Consider the following 21,994-nt stretch of genomic DNA (forward strand, 5'->3'; position numbering starts at 1 on the left):
AAACACCAGCTAGCAATAAATGAATTAATTGCTAAAAAGTCGTACCAAGGAATTAAACATATGGCTTGGCCAGCCAGCTAGACGTGAAAGATAATTACGTCGTTGTTCATCATAATGTTGATTAGCCTTCAGCTCTTTCTAGCACTGTGATTACAGAAGGCAAATGCGCGTTTACTTCTTGCGTGCAGAGGTTTGTCTCTCACCGTTACTATAAGCGTTATAATTCTTTGTCGTTGAGTGGAGAGATGTCCTCTGATGCCGTTGTTTAGCAGCAAGGGTGACCAGAATGCCGGGAACAGCCAGAGAAAGATAAATGTTGGAGTGTAGCTAACAGACTGGAACGTACAAACCTAGCTCTGGTTCATTTAAGCCTGCAGTGCCATTTCTGTCAGGTGCGCTTTGGAAGATCTCCTCAATGAAGACAGCTGAAGAGAAGAAAAAACCCAGATCGGAACATCTCAGAACTGCTCTTCAAAGAGAAACTCATCATGGAGTGTTTCTCTGTTGCTCTGATACATCTGAGCTTTCTGTGCACCTCCAAGAGACCATTAATGCAAATTAAAAGTCCCCTTTCAGTTCTGAAATCCTAAACATTTTGTGGTTTTGTCAAGACTCTCATAGCTTCAGTATACAGGTGCCCTGAATTTACAGGTGCCCTTAATTCACAGGTGCCTTGCATGCCATAATGGTGCAGGGAACCAATTAATTTAAGATTAGCCCAGATTAGGGTGGAGATTATACCCACAGCAACAGGGAGATTGATGAACAGTCCACTCCATTTTTAATTCCTCTCTATCTGCCTCTTTGTTGCTCAGCCTGCCCAAGAGGGCACAAAAGCAAACTAAAAACTGAAACTAAACAGGCTCAAATCTCCACCACGCGGAGTTCAGGCTGCAGCCGAAGGCGCCTTCGCTAAACGGGCCGCAGTGGCGTCTTGGACCAGCGGCAGACGCAGTCGCTGTAGGACCGTCTGTTCACGGAACAGTTGACAGCCCACTTCCTGTCGCATTCGGCAGCGTGAGGGAAAACGGGCGGCTCTGCCGAGCCTTCTAAAAATAGCGGCACCGCGGTCTGACCACACGGCACTCCCTGCCCGCCTCCCCCCACTGTCGAAGGCCCGGCCCCGTTCGAGTCCACGCACACGGCGCCCGGGATTCCTAGCGACATGTTCGTTCCGCAGGTAAGTGCGCAGGGACGTGAGATGTCAGAGTTGTTGTACAGCCATCTGCTAATTCCTCCCTGCGTGGGCGCCAGTGAAGGGTGGGAGGTGGGGGGGTTTGCGTTGGCAGAGCAGATGCCTACGGATGAGAGAGAATGTTCCCACAGATGAGCGGACTCAATAAAGACAGATGTTTTAATGATCAGGAAGCTGCGACAGGCTAGTTTGCCTTAACAGATGTAGATCTCGTCGCACGTGTGCCACTTTGACTACAGCATGGTGCTCAGCGATCGGACACATTGGAAATACAGCTCGTGTTACTGTACACAAACCGCGCACACGTTTTTCATGAATGACAGGTGGCGTCTGCAGCCTCTGACTGTCTGGAGACACGCACAACTTTATTGCTTCATTTAACACGACATCATCACTGAGCTTTGTCCTTTTGTCTCTAATCCGCCATAAACTCATTTTACTGACTTGGGCGGAACCACTGAGAAATTCAAAATAATCCCAGTTATTTTTTATGGTCATAGAAATAAGGAAGAGGTAAAGTTTTATAGATGAGTCAAGTCAATAACAAGGTCCTCTAGTGAGGAGAAGGCATTGAGGGAGCTCATCAAATAAAACCTAAGATGTTCAGGATCTTGGAGAATGTGGGGTGGTGGTGGTGGTGTTGGTGGGAGGTGGAGGCGTCTGTGATTGGGGCGGTGGAGATAACTGCGGTAAGAAGGAACTGGCCAGCAGGTTTTTTCCACTGCTTTTATTTTGACGATCCATGTGAAATTGCCCACAGCAATGAGCATTATGCTGAACAGGTGACCCCCGATTAACTCTCTGTCTATAACTATATCTCTCTCTCTCTCTCTCTCTCTCTCTCTCACTCGCCTGCTCTGTCCAGGCCCACCTGCCTTTCTCAATCTCTCTCTGCTTGCTTGACTGCCTGCCCATCTGTTTGTATGTCTCTCTCTCTCTTTCTAACTGGTTCTCTCTCTCACATACTTTTCATCAGAGCCTTGGATTGGACACCTAGTCCTAGCTGATGGCTAACAATAATTAGTGTGTCTGTGTGTGTGTGTGTGTGTGTGTGTGTGTGTGTGTGTGTGTGTGTGTGTGTGTGTGTGTGTGTGTGTGTGTGATGAGCTCTAGGATTCACCTCCTGTCGTAGGTGGGGAACACAGGCGTCACAAGCATTTTGTGTAACAGGGAGAGAAAAACCGTGCCATCAAAACAAAGCCAATCAAGCAGAGACACGGCCTCTCCTGTGTGGCATGTTTCCCTTCCCATCCCGTACACACGACCTCATGGAACCGAAAGACCATGAAGGTATTAAACAAAGCAGCAGTGGACCACAACGGGCCGGCCAGCCCCCGTGGCTCCCTACACTGATATCATCTTTGTGACTTAGAGTAATTCTACAGCAGGACGCATTTACAGTGACACGCACCTCATTCCCAGACAAACGGCAGCGCGTGGGCTGCGGAGCGTATCCAGAACGCCACGCCATGTATCGCTGTCAAAAACCAGCCATGTTCCCGCTGCGAGAGTCGCGGAGAGCTGGAGGGAAAGTGGGTACTCAAGGACACATCCAGGAAGGAGTAAACAGCGCGGCCTATGATGAATGCAATCAGTGAAGCTGACGCAAGGCAGAGAGATTTATCGGGATGCGGCTAATAGCCGCTCATCCATAACTCCGAGAAACGTCGATTTTCTGTGCCATGCCGCCCAACTGCAATGTATTCAGGGCAGTTTGACCGGACCTCTGTCTGAAATAATTTTTTTGGGAAGATTCTCAGAGCTGACACCTATAACATTAATGCACACCCTCTCTCGTCAGCCCAAAATGTCTCCCTTCTCCTTTGAGGGTGAGCAGAAGCCCTGCTAACAGAGCAGGACGTTTCCACAGGACAGGCGGCAAACCGAATAAGCGCCGGTTTCTGCTCGCAAATAATACGGAGAAAGATCTCCGTTCCCCAGCGTGTCTGAAAGCACCAAACTGTGCAAATGTGTTGAAGGGCAGTTGCAAAATGTCACAAGGTGTGTGCCATGCATTAAAGCTATTAAAGCGAATCCTAATGGATCTTATTGATCGTAATTACTAAGAAAATCTTCTCATCAGCTCACTCGTGACAGTAACTGTCATGGGTTGTAAGAGTTGATGAAGCTATAACAGCCAAAAGCAATCTCGCCACTTTGAATAAAGTCCCAGAGATAACTCTGGGCTTGGCATACATACATCCCTCCTCATGTACCCTGCTAAGGCGGATTTCGAATATGAAGCAGCCAAGCCCCTCTAATTACTTTCATGAGAAGATTAGTTGAGGTCATCTCCATTTATTTTTTTTTTTTGTCTCCATCCAATTATTACTAATCTCATCCACTGGGGGAGAATCATTCAATCAGACCAAATACCCCCGAAGACTGCGAAGGGAATGTGATTGGGCGTCATTAAGATATAAAAGATGGTCACAATAGCTTAGGGTGGGGCCTCAAGGAATGTTGCAATAGAACGTCACTTATTGTAGGCATACTAACGTCATTTAGAAAGAAGCACACTGACATGATCACCTTTACGTGCCATTAGGACGCCTGGCAAGAGTAGGTAGGACCGCATCTAGGTGGCGCTAGTGAGCAGACAGGCTGGGCGCTTGTGGAATGGCCCAGCGTGTGTGAGCAGGGGCGAGACTGACCACGGAGTCTATGGCTCACAGCTTTCGTGCAATGTCACCATGTAGGAAGCTGAATAATTCATACGGTACTCTGCTAAATTCAATTATAGGGAAGTGGCTCACAAACAGAGGTGGAGGTGAATCCAGGGTTTTTGCATAGGCAGTCAAAGCTTCAATAGATACCATATTTCAATCCACACACTTAGGAAACAGGCAAGTGTACACGGAAATACGCACACTTTCGCACTCTCTCAGACACACACACACACACAGAATCTCCCTAATTTTCCTTCATATCCCGAAAAAATATATCAAAGGCCACAATGAGGTGTATGTACGTGAAACAGACAGTAAACAAAACACACATACACTTTGCTGGATATTAGTAGAAGTAGCATATAATAGGAATTACCCTGAAATAAGTGCTTTCCTTTACTAGTAATGCAGTGTCAGGGAAGGAAATCCGGTGAATATTATGCAAATAGCAGACATTGCCATGGCTGTGGAGTGAAATGTTGTGTTGTGACAGGGAATAATTTCAGATGCAGAACAAGAAGCCATTGTAATTGTCCTCCACCATGTTCATGAACTACTTCACAGCTCAACACATTGGAGCAGTTTAAGATGCCACAGATTCACCGATGTTATTAAACAGTGTGCCAGCCTTATTGATGCCACTGAGGTTGTTATACAGTGCAATGGCCTTATGGATGCCACTAATGTTATTACACAGTGCACCTGCCCTATTGATGCCACTGATGCTATAACACTGTGCACCTGCCAGCAGATGCCTCTGATCTTCTTATACAGTGCACTTAGACAGTGCAGTCCACTTGATGCCACTCACTTATACAGTGCACTATCCCTATTGATGCCACTGATTTTATTATACAGCGCGCCAGACCTGCGGATGCCACTGGTGTTATTATACAGTGCACTGGAATTACTGATGCCACTGTACAGGTACAGAGTAGAAATTAGGCCACTGGCAGTTATGCTGAATGCCTTCCTATCCAGCAAACATGTGGTTATACTTAGGTCTCTCATAACACACACACACACACACACACACACACACAGGCATGTGTGGCCCTCTGCTCTGGGCTCTGGGTGTCCCTTTTCTTGCCCAGCCAATCCGATCAGCTTCCCCCCATTGAAGCTGAGTCATTTTCCTCATTGGCCCTCTGCTGTGTGTCATCGGAAATAACGGCCCTAATGACTGACACAAATTGAAAGTTGTTCCCTCCATCTGAGAAGGCCATAGGGGAGGGGGGGATAATGGAGGGGAACCTAACGAGCAGTCTATTCCCCGCGGCGTCACCTGACATCAATGGCTGGTGACAGGCCCAAGTGGCCATGGGGCAGAGGCCAGGGAGAGGCTGTCCCGGCCAGGCTCACACAGCCTCTGTGTGACACGGTCCAGCCTGCCATAGGCCATCTGGGCCTGGTGGGTGGATGGAGGCGTGTAATCACCTCCATGTCTCACACAAACACACACACACAGAGCCTGGTGGGGCCACCCGAGGGTTATTCTTTTTGCTGCTTGTCTTCCTAAATCGTCAGTGCCCCACAGACCCAACACATGCTTGAAAGCGGCAGCGGGGAAGCTCAGCACAGCGCGGTGCTAGAAACAACAACTCTGCATGTGTGCACGTGCGCCTGGCATCTACATACCAATTTATGCAAAACTGCTCGTGCATGACCGAACTAATGCAAACATGGGCCATGTCGGGGATCGAAGCTATTGGAACGTAAATATTTGCAGTCCATATTTTCCACCTGTGTTGGTTCGACACGATTAGGGAAATGAGAGAATTCTGATGCTTCCTCGTTGTAAATTAAATAACTGTTATGTGTTTATTCGGTGATTTATTCAGTGACAGCGCAGAAAAAAAAAAAAACCTAGCTGGATGTTTTCATCGTACTGATATTAAAACAGCGTGCCCAGCACAAATTCTTAAGAGACAAGGGGGAAAGCACCCGCAAGGGGTGTGCTGAGGTGACTGGGCAAACTTTTAATCAAAGGTGAGTTTTCATTCTTCCATCGTGCGCGGCAGAAAGTCTGGGAAGTGGTCTCATAACGGGGGAGACGAGCGTCGCACGTCCGCAGCTGGCAGGTGACGCCCCGCGCCCTCAACGCCGTCCGCGTTTTCTCGGCACCGACGCTCTTTTGCTTCTATCTAATTTAATGCGCCACACTTTGCCTGCGAGCGCGCTCTCCTTATCTGATTCATTGGGCCATTTAAACGCGAAATTAAATTATATTCTTCAATACGCCCGTTTCCCACAGAAAAAGTCGGGTCGCGCAAGACCATTTATTAGAGGCAGACGGTTCTCTTTTCCTGACTTCCTCCTGATTCATGGGGCGCTTATCTCTGATAAAAAGAAGAAGAAAATCCCATCATCCCTTCTCCGACTCTGCGCTCCGCCGAGATCCTTTATTTTTTCCCCTGCTTGTTGTGGTGACGGAGACTCTCCACCTCCGAGGGCTGCCTCTAATAAGACTGATTACATACAGGAAATTGATCGGCGGGTGGCGTGAAAGTCCGCCACAGAAGCGCGCTCCGACGCAAGCTAATCCGTCATGTGGGGATAGTGGCACGATCATTTCCCAAACACCTTTTGTGCAATTAACGACGAGATGGGAATCTACGCGGGGGTCGAAAACGGGCAGAAAACTGCGGGCTGCCAGCCCCGTAGCGTCCGTTTATGAAAAGCAGGGACAAAAAAGGTCGTAGATTTATGTTTGTCGGGAAGGCGGCCGTGAATCACGGCGACTTCGCGCATGTTAACGGCTAAGGAGAGCCAAGTTCTCCAGTTGCTGATATGTGGGCTGGCGCTGTCGAGGTCGGGTCCTGTGTGTTTAACCGCCCCTGCTCACTGCCAGGCATATTAAAGAGTAGAGAGGCAGACCCTTTTAATAGCCCGTCGTGTAAAAGGCGCGCTGCGCTCAGATGGGAAGACGGTAACGGCAGTTATATTGGCAAGTCGAACACCACAGTCTGTCGGTCACATCCTGCGCCGTAGAAACCGTCACATATAAAGCCACATAAAGTCTCCTTTAACTCTTCACAAGAAATAAAACGTATATCCGACAGCATAAATAAATGACTCAAATTGGCAAGGTAACCTTAGCCCTTTGAGCAGTTGAAGGTGTCTCCACCATGTGCCCTAGCACAGCACAATGGGAGGATGTTGTATGAAGCGTTGGCTGTGGAAAGCTCATAAATCTGTTCAGTGACAGACTGTCTGGCTGCTTGGTGCTTAAGTGTTGTAGCATTTCCTTCTCTGCATATTTTAATACAGCTCCCCACAGCTCAGCATGCTAATGGGATATTTAGGCTTGCATGCTCACTCTCTTTTATCAGACATGCACACACACACATACACGAATACACCCACACACACTCGCGCGTGCATGTCTCTGTCTCTTCCTCCCTGTACGCCTGCACGTCACGGAGCTCGTCCTCGACACGGAGCGCTCCACCATCACCAGAGCCATTTGCTGCTTTCTGTTCCTGCACTTGCTCAGTTGCTCAGATCACTTTCAAGAATGAACACTGTCTAAAATGGAGCAGAGACGCACCTCGGAGGCAAGCCCTCCCCCTTCTGCCAACACACATGCTCTCTCTCACTCTCGCACACGCACATGCAGGCAACCCCTCAAACACACACACAAACACTTGCACACAATCCTTTGGGAGTGCTGCTATTCATATTCACGATGCCTTCCAGTCTTGTGTGCGAGAGAGCCAGTGTGCCAGGGGGTAGATCCGGCAGGCTTAGGTGCACAGACTGGGATGCTGCCCAGTGCTGCTGACAGCCACCCCTCCCCCTGTAGGAGGAGCACCACTGATCTAGCCATGCTTTTGTCCAATGAGCTCCTTGAGGAACCACAGCTCTTCTCTTATTAGTGCGGCGCACGCGTCCTCATTCTGTGAGTGACAGTGATCTAAATAGGTCTGGATCTGAAGGCTGAGAACACAAGAAGCCACATGCAGATGGGCTCCGTGTCGCATGTGCCGATATGGAGTTAGAATGATGTTTTAGCTCTTTGGGCCAAGATGAGATCGTTCAAAGCCAGTGAATGTCGATAACCTTTACGTCGTTATAGCACAGATCCAAAGGTACGGTGATTCAGCGCTGAAGAGTACCAAGTCAGGGAAAGATCAGGGTCATACTGAGGTCACGGGAACCTCAGAGTGGCTCAGGTATGTCTGTGACATGTCTGTCAGGCAGGGTGAGGCCGGCACTTCTCTGAAAGCCTGAAGGTGCAGTCACAATTAATACTGCAGCATGCAGTATTGAAGATCTTCTTCTTTCAGTCCAGTTTAGGGAACCTATATTGAGGGGAAAGGTGATGGTCTATAGGTGGGCAGAAAACTGTTCAACATCTATAATCCTCAGCTAGGGTCACAGTGGTGATGTTTATTTCATCAGGAAAGCACATCATGTATACATAAAAAAAAAACAAAAAAAAAAACTTACCTTAAGACGCAATTCACTTCTGAGCGATATAGGGGACTTGAACGTACTCAGCAGGGAAGGCCTAAAAACTAATGAAGCAAAAAATAGCACTGAAGTAGCAATACATAGCATTAAAAAGCAATTTACTGGTCCTTTAAGAATCCCATTACCAAGTTAAAGATCGAGTGTGCGTCACTGCCATTAGTCAAATGTTGACCTTTATCAAAGCACCTGCAATCACCCTTAAGAGCCCACAAAAAAACAGCCTGACTGACGTTAGTTTCCACAGTCAAATGTCTCAGAAGAGGAGAAGCAAATGCATTCAGCAAAGTGCCTTTGTGCAATCTCAGTGCAGTCCCTGTGCAGTTCCTTACATAGTCTCAGTGCAGTCTCAGTGCAGTGTAGTTACAGTTCTGTGCCAGGTCACATTTAAGAAGTAGTAGCCTTTCGGCTCACGGAGTCCCTGGAAAGTAAACGTTCACACACACAATAGTGGGGTTGGCAATGAAGCTGAGCATCTTACATTCAGACATCTCTTGCATTCAGGAGAATGGAAAAAAAGAATGAGAGTGAGTTAGAGACAGAGAGAGAGAGAGAGAGTTGCCAATGGAGGGCACTTTTTCTCCTGCCTCTCATCCCCCAGCACTGTGCACTAGAGAGGTCTTTTTCGCATTCACTGAATGCTGTGTTCCTACAGCAAAGCAGAGGCCTCGTCCCTCCGTATGGAGGCCCTCTCCACGTGCCTTGCATAAATTTCCCTCATTAACAAAGGCAGGTGGCACAGGGACTTATGCGCTTGCAGGCACGCGACCCTTCTGTGTCTTAGCTTCTCAGCTGCTAGCAAGCTGCTTATGCAACAGCTGAGGATCCTAAACAGTGCAAAACGAGGCTTCTGATTTGGCCAACAGACCAATTACATGCTTGCCAAATAACAGCAATCAAATCGTGATAAAAAGCAATCGAAGAGCTTTAATGGCTTATCAGATCAGTTGCTGTGGGAAGAAAGTGTTTTAACACGGTGACTTCAAATTGAAGTGCATTACCAGGTTCTCCTCATAAACCCCAAAAGAGCTACATGAAAGCTAAAACAATGCATGTCATAAATCAATCAGTTAAATCAACGAGAAGCCAGAGTGGCTTCAGCATGACAGAAATGACAGGCTCTGTTCTGGCCAACTGCCTCTTCAAAATCAAACTGTCGTGTTCAAGCAGGCACTGCTGTTTTTCAGCCGCACTCACATGACTCACACAGCCACCCTCGCTGTGCTCCCTGCCTGCCAAATCCATGTTTGACACTGTGATCAATAGAACTCAGAAGATGAGGGGGGACAGAAATTATAGCAGACCCACTCAGCAAGCCAATTACACAAATGCTATCGATCCGTGTGGCAGAAATCGTAAGGACAGGATTTCTGGATGGCTATGGATTTTTATAGCCTCCATTTTTTTTCTTTTACTCCATGCACACCCTTCCAGGAGATGGGATTAGAGACGGCCTGGGAAGACAGGCATGGCGGCCCACTGCGGGCCCACTGCGGCTTCCCGGAACCACTGATCAACTGGGTCAGTGCAGAACTGCAACGCAGTTGCTCCATGCGTGTCTGTTGTTAAGAGAGGTAGCAGAGGCGCAGATCCAGACTCTGGATTTCCTGTTTGTAGGTGAAACAGAGACACACCTGGTCTGTGGCGGTGTGCAGGGTACCCACAGCGGTGTGGAGTGCCGGGTTCGTCCCAGCGTGCCGTCATTATGGCTAAGAATGCCATCGCAGCGGGCAAGGTGGCACGGCAGGTCCAGTGTCCGAGTGCCTATAACAATCCAGGACCAGTCCCCCACTGTGCTGTGTCAATCTGCCGCGATTTAAAAGGCAAAACAAAACGGATCTCAGATCCGTATGAAAAAGAATGCTAAAACATCCATGGCATCCATAAACTCAGAGGCACACACATGCAACACCTCTCAGTGGCTGGTATATTTTTATCAGTGCAGCTGGCAAATAAACCTCACTCCCTGCTCTAGAGGGCAGCTGATGTTTTCTGTGCTAGGATGACATCATAGTTTCAGTTAGCGCTTAAAAAAGGAAAGGAAGGGTTGAAGGAGACTGATCTCTATTTCCATTAGAGATGAAACCAACACCTAGGACATTTTTAAACTCATTTGCTTTGGGGTGTAGATCCAGCAGGACGGCTCAACTCCAGTGGACTCATCTCAGGCGATGGGCAGAAAGCCCATTTAATTCATTTTCGGCAGACAGGGTGCTGGGCCCCCCTTAGCAAAGCAGGGCAGCGCGAACACTCCTCTGCCTGTTCAGCATTTGTTTTGATGCATTTGACTCACCTTCACTCGGGAAGTCTAATGAGCAGCTCCAGCTGTATTAAGGCTGGATAGGGCTCCTATGAGGGCTCCGTCCGGAAGCTTCATCCTTGGTGGTCCTGAAGTGCAGCCTTTCACGCGCGGGCGGTCGTCTCTGTTCTCGGCTCACGTCGTCTCGATCTCGCCGGCGCCCTCACGCCTCCTGCTCCTGGAGCTTGTGCAAAGGTTCCTGCAGCACTCGCGGGTTCCTTCACACCCCTTCGCTTACTCCTGGATCCCGAGACCGCCTCGGAATTCTGCTGTAGCTGCCTTTGCTTTAGACTCATCTCATCCCCGAAAACCACACTGTCCATCTTGCTCTTGAACTGGGCTTAACCTGATTTCAAATCAGATGGAATCTAAGCGCAGCTCTGCTAATATTTTACAAGCCTGCCATGTTGTGTGAGAGACACGGGCATGATTTGGTTGTTTGTTTTGTTTTTCTACGTTTAAGAGCATCGGGTATAAGAAGGAGAATGCTTAGTCCTGCTCTCCAGATGAAGTGTGGGGGGTGGGGGACTCACCATGCATGCACTGACTTCTTGTCTACGCAAAACAGAGGTTTTCAAGACCAATGCACAAGCGCATGATTTATTTTTGGTCGTATACTTTACCTCAGCACCTTTGCCACACTCTGTAGTCTTGCTTAATATATTTGCATGCTGGTGACTACCACAGCAAAAAGAAAATAATCCCACCAATAATATGCTTTGGACAACAAAGCATATTATTGTAAAGAATTCACAATATTGTTGCATTTGTAACACTATATGCCAAATACACACACACACACACACACACATAAAAATGTTTGTGCAAATGGCCTTTCCCAGAGCCTGCTGTTTCAGATTATACTCTTTTGCTGCCACTTGCTGTGCGCTGTTTTATCTGTAGCTAACTACCAGATCTCATAGAGCCATGCACTCACCCGTTTTCTTAGCGCAGTGCTGTAAGCCTATAATGGACATGCAGCTACAGAATTTCTTCACATTCATATATTTGATCATAATATTACACTATTCTCTATTTGAAATCCATTAATACACTCTTTAAGAAAAAAAAAGTCATTATTAATTCAAATATGTTCAATAATTGCTGTTTTATAATCCAGTGTCCTTTGGAGATGTATGTACACTGCGTGCTCCTGGCCGGACTCCATTCACAGAGCTTCGGGGGTGGGGGGGGGGGTTGCACTTGTTTCTGCTGGAGGGTAGGGCTTCAGTTCCATTTCTTAAAGCTATTGATCTCCAATTGGACAGGCTCGCTCTGAGATGTCACCATCAAAATGAAACATCACTAAGCACCATTGTGTTCACACGTGCGTTACAACCAGGCCACGGATGGTGCTCAGATCTCCAGCTGCCTCGCTCTCTTGACGACGTAGGACTGACGGCTGACTTTAGGTTCGGGTTCAGGTTCAGTCTCTACTTGGCATTCAGGCTGTATCTGTCTGGCTCAGATAATCTCAGATGTCTCAGATAATCTCAGGTATCTCAGTCTCCTTTCTCTTTCTTCACGGCGGCCCAGACCATGGGTACCAAGAAATCAAAAGTTATCCATTTCCAATTCCAGGGAAACACTACAAATATGGATTCCAGAATGTAACTCTGTAGTGCGAAGCTGTGGTATCCTACCAGGTATTTGAAATAGAAGGATTCAAACATCACCATTCTGCTGAGAGAAGCGATCTTACTAAGCGGGACACACTTCAAGCGCTGAAAAGATACAATGTCATATCTAATTTGTCAAAATTTTATGTTAAGATCATGGATGCGTTACATTGTAATTTCCTCCTGCCAGCCAGTGAAAGGAATCTCATAGCAGTCAGCTGAGAGTGAATGGCTTGCAACAAGGTGAAGGTAGCTAATCCTGCTTTGTGTAATGTCAACCAGGCCACTTCCTTCCTTTTATTTATCTCCTCGGTGGTAAAGCACATGCCATCATCACCAATCTTTACACAGTCGCGGAGACCTCGGTGTGCAGCCAATGGAGACAGATCGTCTTATATGTAGCCAAGGCTGAGAAAGCATAGAAGGAGTAAGATCGATAGATGCATATAGATTAATATCAAAATTACATCAAGTGAGATTTTTGTATATTAGAATGTAGAGGACTTACTTCTGTCATATCATTTCCACCTAAGGGTGTGCAGGTTCAGCCCCTTGCTCTGAGGTTAAACACATCATCTCATCCACCTGCTGTCATTAAGTACTGAACCCCGCTATGACCAATCAGCCAAGCCTTAATCAGTTCCCTGACACAATTTTAGCACATTCGCTTGGTGGCTAAAATCTTTCAAATACTAATCTAAATTTACCTTAATACAGAGCAGTGGACTCAAACAGACGCATACATGCACACACACACACGCTCACATTTCAGAGGTGGAACTCAAGTTCACTATTCTCTAAATATGGAAAGCGAGAGAAGAATAAATAGAGAGGAGAGACAGAAAGGGAGTGAACAGGAGAGAGAGAGAGAGAGAGAGAGAGAGAGAGAGAGAGAGAGAGAGAGAGAGAGAAGTTCAGCAGGTCCATGGCTCCGTCGTGCTGCTAATAGCCTCGGCCTCACACAGATAGATGGGTACGGCTGAGCAGTGTGTTTTACTGCCGTCCGGACCCTCTCCCTCTTGCCTGGCTTTTGTTTTGTCGTGAGTGTTTGATTTACCGTCCTGATCCTCATCCTTCCAACCCCTGTTCAACTCCAAGCCTTATCCTTTCATTGCTCTCATCCATCTGTTTCTAACTCACACGCATCACCTCAGATTAAATGCGCCACGCTACGATTACGCGTCTACTCCGACCTTGGAAGCTGAATCCGGACAAATCCTCCATGCGCGGAGGGTTCCTGGAACTGTGTGGATATGAAGCCATTAGGTCACTGTGAAAACAACAAAAGCCTAATGTAGATCGCACAGACAGGCGGACCCAGAGGCGGGCAGACACACACACACACACACACACACCCTCTGAAGTCCAGTGTCCATAAGATGTAAGCACACCTCAGTAAGGCCCAGAGGGTGATAGCAATGGCTGAGTGCCATCTCTAACCTCCTCTCACCTCTCCTTCACCTTGAAGGATGAGATCTCTCAAAGCCCTGCGTCGGCTATTCTGCCGGACGCTAATTGAATTCTGGCCCGGTTAGTCTGACCAGCCAGCACGTCCCGCCAACAGCACTTCGGCCTAAGAGTGATCTCATAGCCTCGGCTACGGCGTGTTCACTACGGCACGTATCCGGTGACATGGTCATTCCAACAGGGCTGCTTTTGTAATTACAAATCTGATGGCCATGCATGAGTTCTCAAACACCTACTGCCATTTCACCACAACATCAAATCAAACTATTCCAACTCTATTTACATGAACTACAAGGACAGAAATCCACAGAATTCAATTATTAGTGTGTGTTTGAAACTACACACACTCACACAGCCCCACACAAAGATGTGCATGTACTTTTCTCCCTTGTTTATATATTCATATTTCGGGGGGTAAATATTTATTTCATCTAGGTTTAGGGTACCGTTCCATCGCTTTGGCATAGCACGCAAAGAGTGTATATTTATCCAACGGCTAATGGAGGCTATAAATCATTTCGTTGATGAAAAGCAATTACGAACAACTGCAAAAGCCGTTTAAGAAGCTTTAAATAGTTCAGAAATCTGGTGACCGTGCTGCACTCAAGTTCATATAATTGAGTTCCGAGGAAGGTGGGAAAGCAATGGTTTTGATACAATGATGTATGGTTGGGCACGTGCCCCTGTGGGACTTCAGGCAGCCACATTACCGGAGGACCCGCGTGCTGCCTCACACTGCGGGAGCCCGAGTGCCTCGCGCGTGGCAGAAGAGCTGCACGCCGGACCGCTGCACGACTGGTGGACGTTTAATTATGCATCGGCTCATTGTATCGCTGGTGAAAAGAAACATCCCAACTTACAACGTGGGTCAAGCCGATGTATAGGTGTAATAATAAAACTAAAGCAAAAATGAAGGAATGAATGAGGGAATGAATGAATGAATGAATGAATATATGTTATGAATAAATGTACTATTGCCATAGACAGTACTTCTCTGGGACAAACTGTGGAAAGAAGCGTGTGCCCTGGCTTGGAGGATTGTGTATTATTTGTAGCGGATAAAACACCACATTTAGAAGTACAAATGCTGGACCAATACCCAGTGGTCGGTTATTAATAACAGCATTTAGGAAGCCCTCACCCCCTCGTTGGTTTATTCAGGAATGACATAGTATCCAGCGGATAAATATATTTGAGGTCATAATCACGTGGCTAATTTCCTGTGGCTAAACATATATGTGGTCATTGACTCTGTTGATATGTGTAATGAACATGCGGAGTCTTGCTTTGAGACTCACCTTACCATGACTGTATTGATTTTTTCCAGCTTAATTCAACAACAAGAGTACAGGACAAGTCGTTTTCTTAAAAAAAAACAACAAAGCAAAACAAAAATCTGTATATAATTACACCTTAGAATAATGGAACAAAGCTATCAGAACCATTTGCAAAAAAAGCTGTCCTCTTATGCACCTCAAGGCTAACTTAGCCTTTTGTCTCATCTGCCTGGCTCATCCCTTGCTGAAAATGGCCAAAGCAAGCAGTGAATTCTTAAAATGCCACACACTGTCAAACATGTCCGAATTACACACGCCAGCAGCATAAGAAATGAACCCAGGAGGTCAAAGCTAATAAGTGCAAGCTCAACTGCTCAAGTGACGTTGTGGGTTTTAGGAGTACTGCAGTCTTTACAATAACAATACAGCACCTTTCTCTCAGCCAGCCATATTATTTACTCTACTTTGATTTGCATCAGTGTGCCCAGCTGAATGTTCTTTATGTTTGCAGCCCCCCCCCTGGTCAAAGAGAGAACACACCACATGCGTTTTCACTATTGTGGAGGTATTGATTTTTGTAAGCAATCTGTGAGCAAACTGGCCCTCCACATTTCTTTCTTTTATATTGTAGCATCAGCGTGGAAGAAAAACCAGACAATGCCATTCTGCTGAAGGAACAGCTCTTTACAATGCAAAGTCTTTGAAAAGACTTACATACACCAAACAAGCAGAAGGGGCAACTACAACAGGGGAAAATGGGGTATGGGTCACTAAAAGTGAAAAGATAGAGCATTTTCACATTAGTCATACTGAAAAAAGTGCAATAAAACTAAACCAAGACATAAACACAATCCAACAATAATAAAACATTGAATTTAAACTACATAAATCTGCAGAGGGGAGCACAGCATTCTGGGAGTCCTTGCTGTGCTCCTTTCCGCTCTCCTATTGGATCACTCCCCACGTCCAGGTGGCCACACAGCATCCTCACTCGGCCCCCCCAAAGGGTGGGTCATCCCGGCAACCCCCACAGCACACGCAGCGTCTGAGGCGCACGGGCGACGTGCCGGTCACCCTGCCGGTCGCCCTACCATCTCTCTGCGGCCGGAGTCTTATCTTCCCTGCCGTCTGGGCCAGTGCAAGTGTTGCACGGTGACTGCTCCTCAGCAGTGGGTGTGTCAAGTCCCCTCGTGGGGCCGCGCCCTTGGTACATCGTCGCCCCGACAGTCCGCTCGGCCTCCTGGCCTGGATCACTCTCTCATGGGGCGAGCTCGTCCCAATGGACCAACGCAGTCCAACTCCCCCCTAGGGTCCCGCTAGACCCAATACACTAGCTCACCCAGGCACTCCCCCACACAACGCAAGAGCTGTTATAGCAGTGCGGCTTATCACTGTCGAGAGCGGCTGTCCCTGGCAGCGCGAGTCGCAGGCTTCGTTTTGGCAAGAGCTGTTCTTCTTCATTCCGCTCTTCCTCCTCGTTCCATGCTGCTGTGATTATTGCGTATGACTTTCTTTGGGGGCACCCGGTAAAAAGGTCACTGAGACAAACCATAATCCATCAGCCTGTTTGCCACACATCTGTCTGCCTTGATGAACCTCCATAGTTAAATGTTACATTTTATTGTAGGTGCAAAGGCCAATACATGCAGGAATGAAAGGGAAAAAATGAGGAAGTGATAAAAAATAAAGCAGGTAACAGACTGAGCATCGCTTCTGGCTTTGGTTATGACAAGCAATCGTAAGACATCTGCTAGACATTTTACAATCTGTTTGCTAGGCGGATTTAATCTGTCCTAATGTCGCAGAACACAGAAATGTTTCCACAGAGGACCGATGCATGGCTTTACCTGTACTGATGGGGGAGCGCACAGACCTGACAGATCTCAGAGGAGATTTTGAGACAGAGCAGCCTAATCCGTGCACACTAGAGCAGCCTAATCCGTGTACATTAGAGCAGCCTAATCTGTCATCTAACGCAACATGAGGACAGTGAATGGAGGTGAATGCAATGCAGAGACATCATCATCTAATAGAGTAACGCACAAGAATCACATAATCCGTAATCCTTAAACGATATCCTCTTTTGGGTTCTGTGAAGCCTTCCTGGAGAGACGCCTCTCCAGCATTGTGTATCTGATTGGGACACTTGCGAGGAGAGAACTGTAGCCAAAAGAGAACCAAGAGAGTTAATGAATACAGGGCTATAGCATGTCATCATAGTGAAATTAAAATGTGTGAATTAAAAAAAATATGAATACTGACCAAGGTGAAAACGAGGAACGTAAGAGCCAGGAGGAGGGAGGAGATCTCCAGTCAAGTTTGGACGGAAGCTCTTGGTGGCTTCCATAGGTGGGAGAAGCCAGCCCCCCTATTGAAAGATGGAGAGACGCAAGAAGAACAGGCAGCAGCAAGGAGGCAGAGGGGTAGGAGGGGCACAGAGGAAAGAAAGGCGGGGTTAGGGAGTATAAACAGGGAGGAGGTGGGAGGAGACTCAGGGGTAGTTTTCTCTCAAATGTACTCCATAGTCCTATTTTACTGGTTATTCCAGTCATTCCATAATTCTGTTTTACTGGGGGCAATGGTGTTCTGCATTGCCTGAATGCCCAGAGGTGGTGGTGGGGGACATATTGCATTCTGGGATCATTGACGCAGTGTTATGTGCCATCATCCTATTGGGTTGCCAGGACAAGGCCAGCCCACACAAAGGCCAGACGGGCATATCTAATAGCCACTCGTCTCCTTTCCCTTCATGGGTCATAAATTGGGTCTCATAATCCGTTATTCCATCTTTCTCAGGGCAGAGCGGCTGCAGTTCGTTCATTAGGAGTCTGCATCAGCCTGGTCAAGTGCATAATGACACCGGCACCCGCTCCCTGCTGCGCATTCAAAACAGTGTTAGATGCCCGTAGGACAAAGGTACAAGAACGTTTGACAGGGAAATCAATTAAACATCCATCCCATTTCCACAGGAAATAATGGATTCCGCATTTGGTACACAGAGTATTAATGAGAATTAAAGATTACAAATTGACAGATTACAAATCGACAGTAAACCCAGCACCTTAGATTAGAGAGATCATATTCATTGCAGTGCATGGCTTTGTTGACATAGCAAATACCCACATGGCACAGGTACACACACACTCTGAGCATGTCCAGCGTCCTCACCCGCCTCTAGTCCAGCCTGGCCTGCTGTTGCTGTGGTAACTCCTTATGGAGCAGCCGGGTCAGGAGCCATGATCTCTCTGAGGCTGACCAAAATAGGAGCACCATAGGAGCACCCTGGCATGCAGAAACAGAAAATATCAAGTAAAGACAGATGGATGGTGTTATGTATGAAACGCACGCACATACACACACACACACACACACACACACGCACACACACACCCACCTACTCATCCACAAACACCCACACAAACGCTCACATCCACACCCCACCCTCACCCATGCATACACACACATATACAATGAGAGATTTAAGAGGATATGCAGGCTGGTAAATGGCTGGCTATAGGTCATAGCTCAGCAGCCAGGCATCTGGTTCCCGGTGGCCTGCAGGAAGTTTTAGTTAATCAAAGTTAAACCCCGCCGGTGGGGGCAGCCTCCGTGGCAGGGTGGAGATTGAGCTCAGGGAGAGGCTATAGTGTATCCGTCAGCACATTGGGGAAACCGGGTCATTCATCAGTGGCACTCCGATCGATAGTGCCGGCTCCTGGAAGCACAATCTGATTTTATTACGGAAATGAGAATAAATAAGGAAACAACGCGGCTAAAATAAGGCAGAGCGTGGGGGTGTGGAGTGTGAGGGGGTGTGGGGAGAGAGAGGGTGTGAGGGGGTGAAAAGGGATGTGGGGTGTGAGGGCATTTGGAGTGTGATGTGAGTGGAGCGTGAGGGGGTGTGGAGTGTGAGAGGGTGTGGTGTGTGGGTTTTGAGGGGTAGTGGAGTATGAGGGCATGTGGTGTGTGGAGTGTGAGGGGGCATGGGGTGTGAGGGCATGGAGTGTCAGGGGATGTGGGGTGTGGCGTGTGGAGTGTGAGGGGGTGTGGAGTGTGGGGTGTGGTGTGTGGCATGTGAGGGGATGTGGGGTGTGACAGGGTGTGGTGTGTGGAATGTGATGGGGTGTGGTATAGAGGGATGTGCATCGTTGGGGTTTCATAGACTTGGGTATGTAAGAAAAGCACCGTTTTCTCATACTCCAACATAATACAGAGGTCCACGGTTTTGGGCCGACACAGCACCGGGGGAAGTATGGCTATGGTCCATTTTCATCTTCAGAACACAGTACACAAACAAATCATAACATTAAGGTCGCTTGTACAGGCAGGTCAGGACGAGGGGATGAAAACACTGACCTTACACACATCGCTCTTGAAGACAAGCGTCTGATCTCGCAAAGAATATTGATCGTCTGATCCTGGAGCTGACACTCGTGGGAAGAGCAGATTAATATAATACTGCTTATTCGATCTTCATCTCACCACTGCTAGCATCTTGAAGGCCAGAGCAGAGGAAAACATGGACACCGCACGAGCTTGCCAGAAGGACGCAAAGTGGACGAACACTTTTATGGCGCAACGAAGCTAAGGGACCTGGGTCAGATCGAGCTCTTGCGGTCGTTTTCACTCCTTCAGCATAGATAAAACTTCTATTACACCATGATCACATTGGTAATCGCAGCATCCTCTAAAACGACATTAAATAATTAAAAGTTTTTTAGAGAGTGTCGGTCCGCCCAGCAGGGATCTCCCCTATCAAACGACTTCCGATTTAATCTATATTATCTTCAAAGCACCAGCACTCTAACGGAAATTAATTTAGCTCTAACCTGACAGATGGCTCTGTGTCCTCTTGGAGATGGGGCGATCTTTTCATCCTTGAGGATAAATACCAGTGTAGGACGTTTTACTGTGGGTTTTTTTTTTTTTTTATTTATTATTATTTTTTATTTATTTTTTAAAAAACATGCCTGTCCTTGTTCCTCCTAGCTGACACTAGCACTGGCTCATTCCGGGGATGGATGAAGCGGGGCGTGCATTCCACCGCCAGAACATATTGACAATTAAATCATAAATCTGGGATCGCGACACAACCTTTATCTTCGAGGCCCTCCGTCTGAATTTGTTTCGAAAGTCTGACTCCTCAGCTGACAGGAATCTTCCTTCATCCGCAAAGCGAGGCGTACGAATTTCCGACCGTCTTCTGTGCGCTCAAGTCATGTGAGCGCGATTCGGAACCAAAGAACAAGCCGGGCGCCCGGGCAGGGAATGGAGACGGGAGCAAGTCGAGGTGATCAAAAATAAATGAACATGAATATATTATGTGGGAAACGTGCGGAGATCAAAGGGGGAGGATGAGAGAGGTTTCAGGGAGAGAGAGAGAGAGAGAGAGAGAGAGAGAGAGAGAGAGAGAGAGAGAGAGAGAGAGAGAGAGAGAGAGAGCGAGAGAGAGCGAGAGCGAGCAGCTAGCAGGCCTTTTGCACATTCATTACCTTTCTGCTGTCCCTAGATGACTGAAATATTAATTTGCTATTCCAAGGTGTGGCTCTGCTGCCAAATGTTCAGGGCTGGGTCTTTGGGGAGACTTTAGCTTCCATAAATATATAAACATGCCCCTGTGACTCGTTAGCCTCAAAGTTAGGTGTCGTTTCCTCGTCTGTCTGGCTGCAAGCCTTAGCTATTAGATTGTATTTTTTTCTTATAGGCATGTACCTGCAAACGCAATACACACGGTTGCACACTAATGCACATGCAATGTTTAGCAGCCAAAGCTATGCAAGTTTGCAGACACAAGAAAGGGCGGTAAGGCAGCATTTCGGCTCGTGTGTTGCTGCTGCAGGTTTTATGCAGATCGGCTCAAATGTGCTGATCTTCGGGCGCTCGAGCCTGTAAATTCTGCACGACTGCGCCAGCATCACTCTCACTTCACCGCGTCCTTTGCAGATTCCACACCATTCACTGCCCGGAGTCTTCCTTCCTCCCTCATCTGCCTCACCCCACACTCCCGACTTCTTTCAGAATTTACGCAGAATCACCACAGGTCTCAGAACAGATGCGCAATGCTGTTGACTTCTTTCTTTTCTTTTTTTTTTTTGTCCAACGTGACCTTGGCAGTGTGCTTGCAAAGGCGGCGTTCTCCCCGGATCACCCCCGCCGCGCGTGATCAACTCTCGTTATGAATATGCATGGCGCACACTGGCCGGTCCTATTTGTAAACAAAGGGACATTGCGTAAGAGCCTGACTTCAGCCAGCACGGCTGCGGTATACGAGGGTGTTGAAGAAGAGAGTAAAAGGGCTGGCCTTCTGGGACGTGAGAGAGAGAGAGAGAGAGAGAGAGAGAGAGAGAGAGAGAGAGAGAGAGAGAGAGAGAGAGAGAGAGAGAGAGAGAGAGAGAGAGAGAGAGAGAGAGAGAGAGAGAGAGAGAGAGAGAGAGAGAGGAATGCCTCCTACCTGCCATCGCTTACTACAGGGAGTCAGATTGTCAGGGGTGCCTGGGGATTCAGTTTGAGCTTGGGTGAGGCCCTTTAAAATATATAAGAGAGGTGTGTGTGTGTGTGTGTGTGTGTGTGTGTGCGCGCGCGCGTACGTACACGCACACGCGCTTAGGCAGCTTTGTGGAACGAGGCAGGATGAAGTGTGTTCTTCACCCAAGTGGGCTGGCATTCCTGACTCCGTGTATCCATCACGGCTGGCGTGTTGGGGAGCAGAGTTAAAGGCCACAGCAGGGGCGAGGCGAGGCGGTGGACGGGCAACAGGAACTTTCTCCTGCGCGCCCAGATTCCATCTAAAGAGCCAACGGAGAGCGCTCGTCTTCCCGTCACTGTTCCGGTGCCAGGCAGCGGCCGTGGGAAGAACCTCAGCACAACAGGAAACGAAGTGGCAGACCCAAGGGCAGATAGCCCCCCCCGTAGCAGAGAGGAAGGCTGTAGGTGCCAGCTGGTTTGGCAAGGCTGCTTTAGGTGATAAGTGACTGTGCTGTGGGATGCGTTTTAGG

General features: G+C 47.8%; 1 protein-coding gene and 1 long non-coding RNA gene across 6 annotated transcripts in view; one reads left to right on the top strand and one right to left on the bottom strand.

The window, feature by feature from the left end:
• lrrn2 (leucine rich repeat neuronal 2) overlaps positions 1-21,994 on the top strand; it is a 37,666-nt gene that overhangs the window by 2,099 nt on the left and 13,573 nt on the right. The window lies entirely within an intron of this gene.
• LOC113583598 lies at positions 15,009-20,341 on the bottom strand. 2 transcript variants are annotated; one of them, XR_004775365.1, is made up of 4 exons: positions 19,356-20,341; positions 18,123-18,281; positions 17,262-17,367; positions 15,009-17,159 (listed from the first exon to the last, which is right to left on the bottom strand). It is a non-coding gene; the product is annotated as an uncharacterized LOC113583598 (long non-coding RNA). The 2 variants fall into 2 exon arrangements; XR_003411319.2 differs by having other exon boundaries at positions 17,262-18,281.

This window comes from Electrophorus electricus, chromosome 20, assembly GCF_013358815.1.
Source record: "Electrophorus electricus isolate fEleEle1 chromosome 20, fEleEle1.pri, whole genome shotgun sequence".
Classification (NCBI taxonomy): domain Eukaryota; kingdom Metazoa; phylum Chordata; class Actinopteri; order Gymnotiformes; family Gymnotidae; genus Electrophorus; species Electrophorus electricus.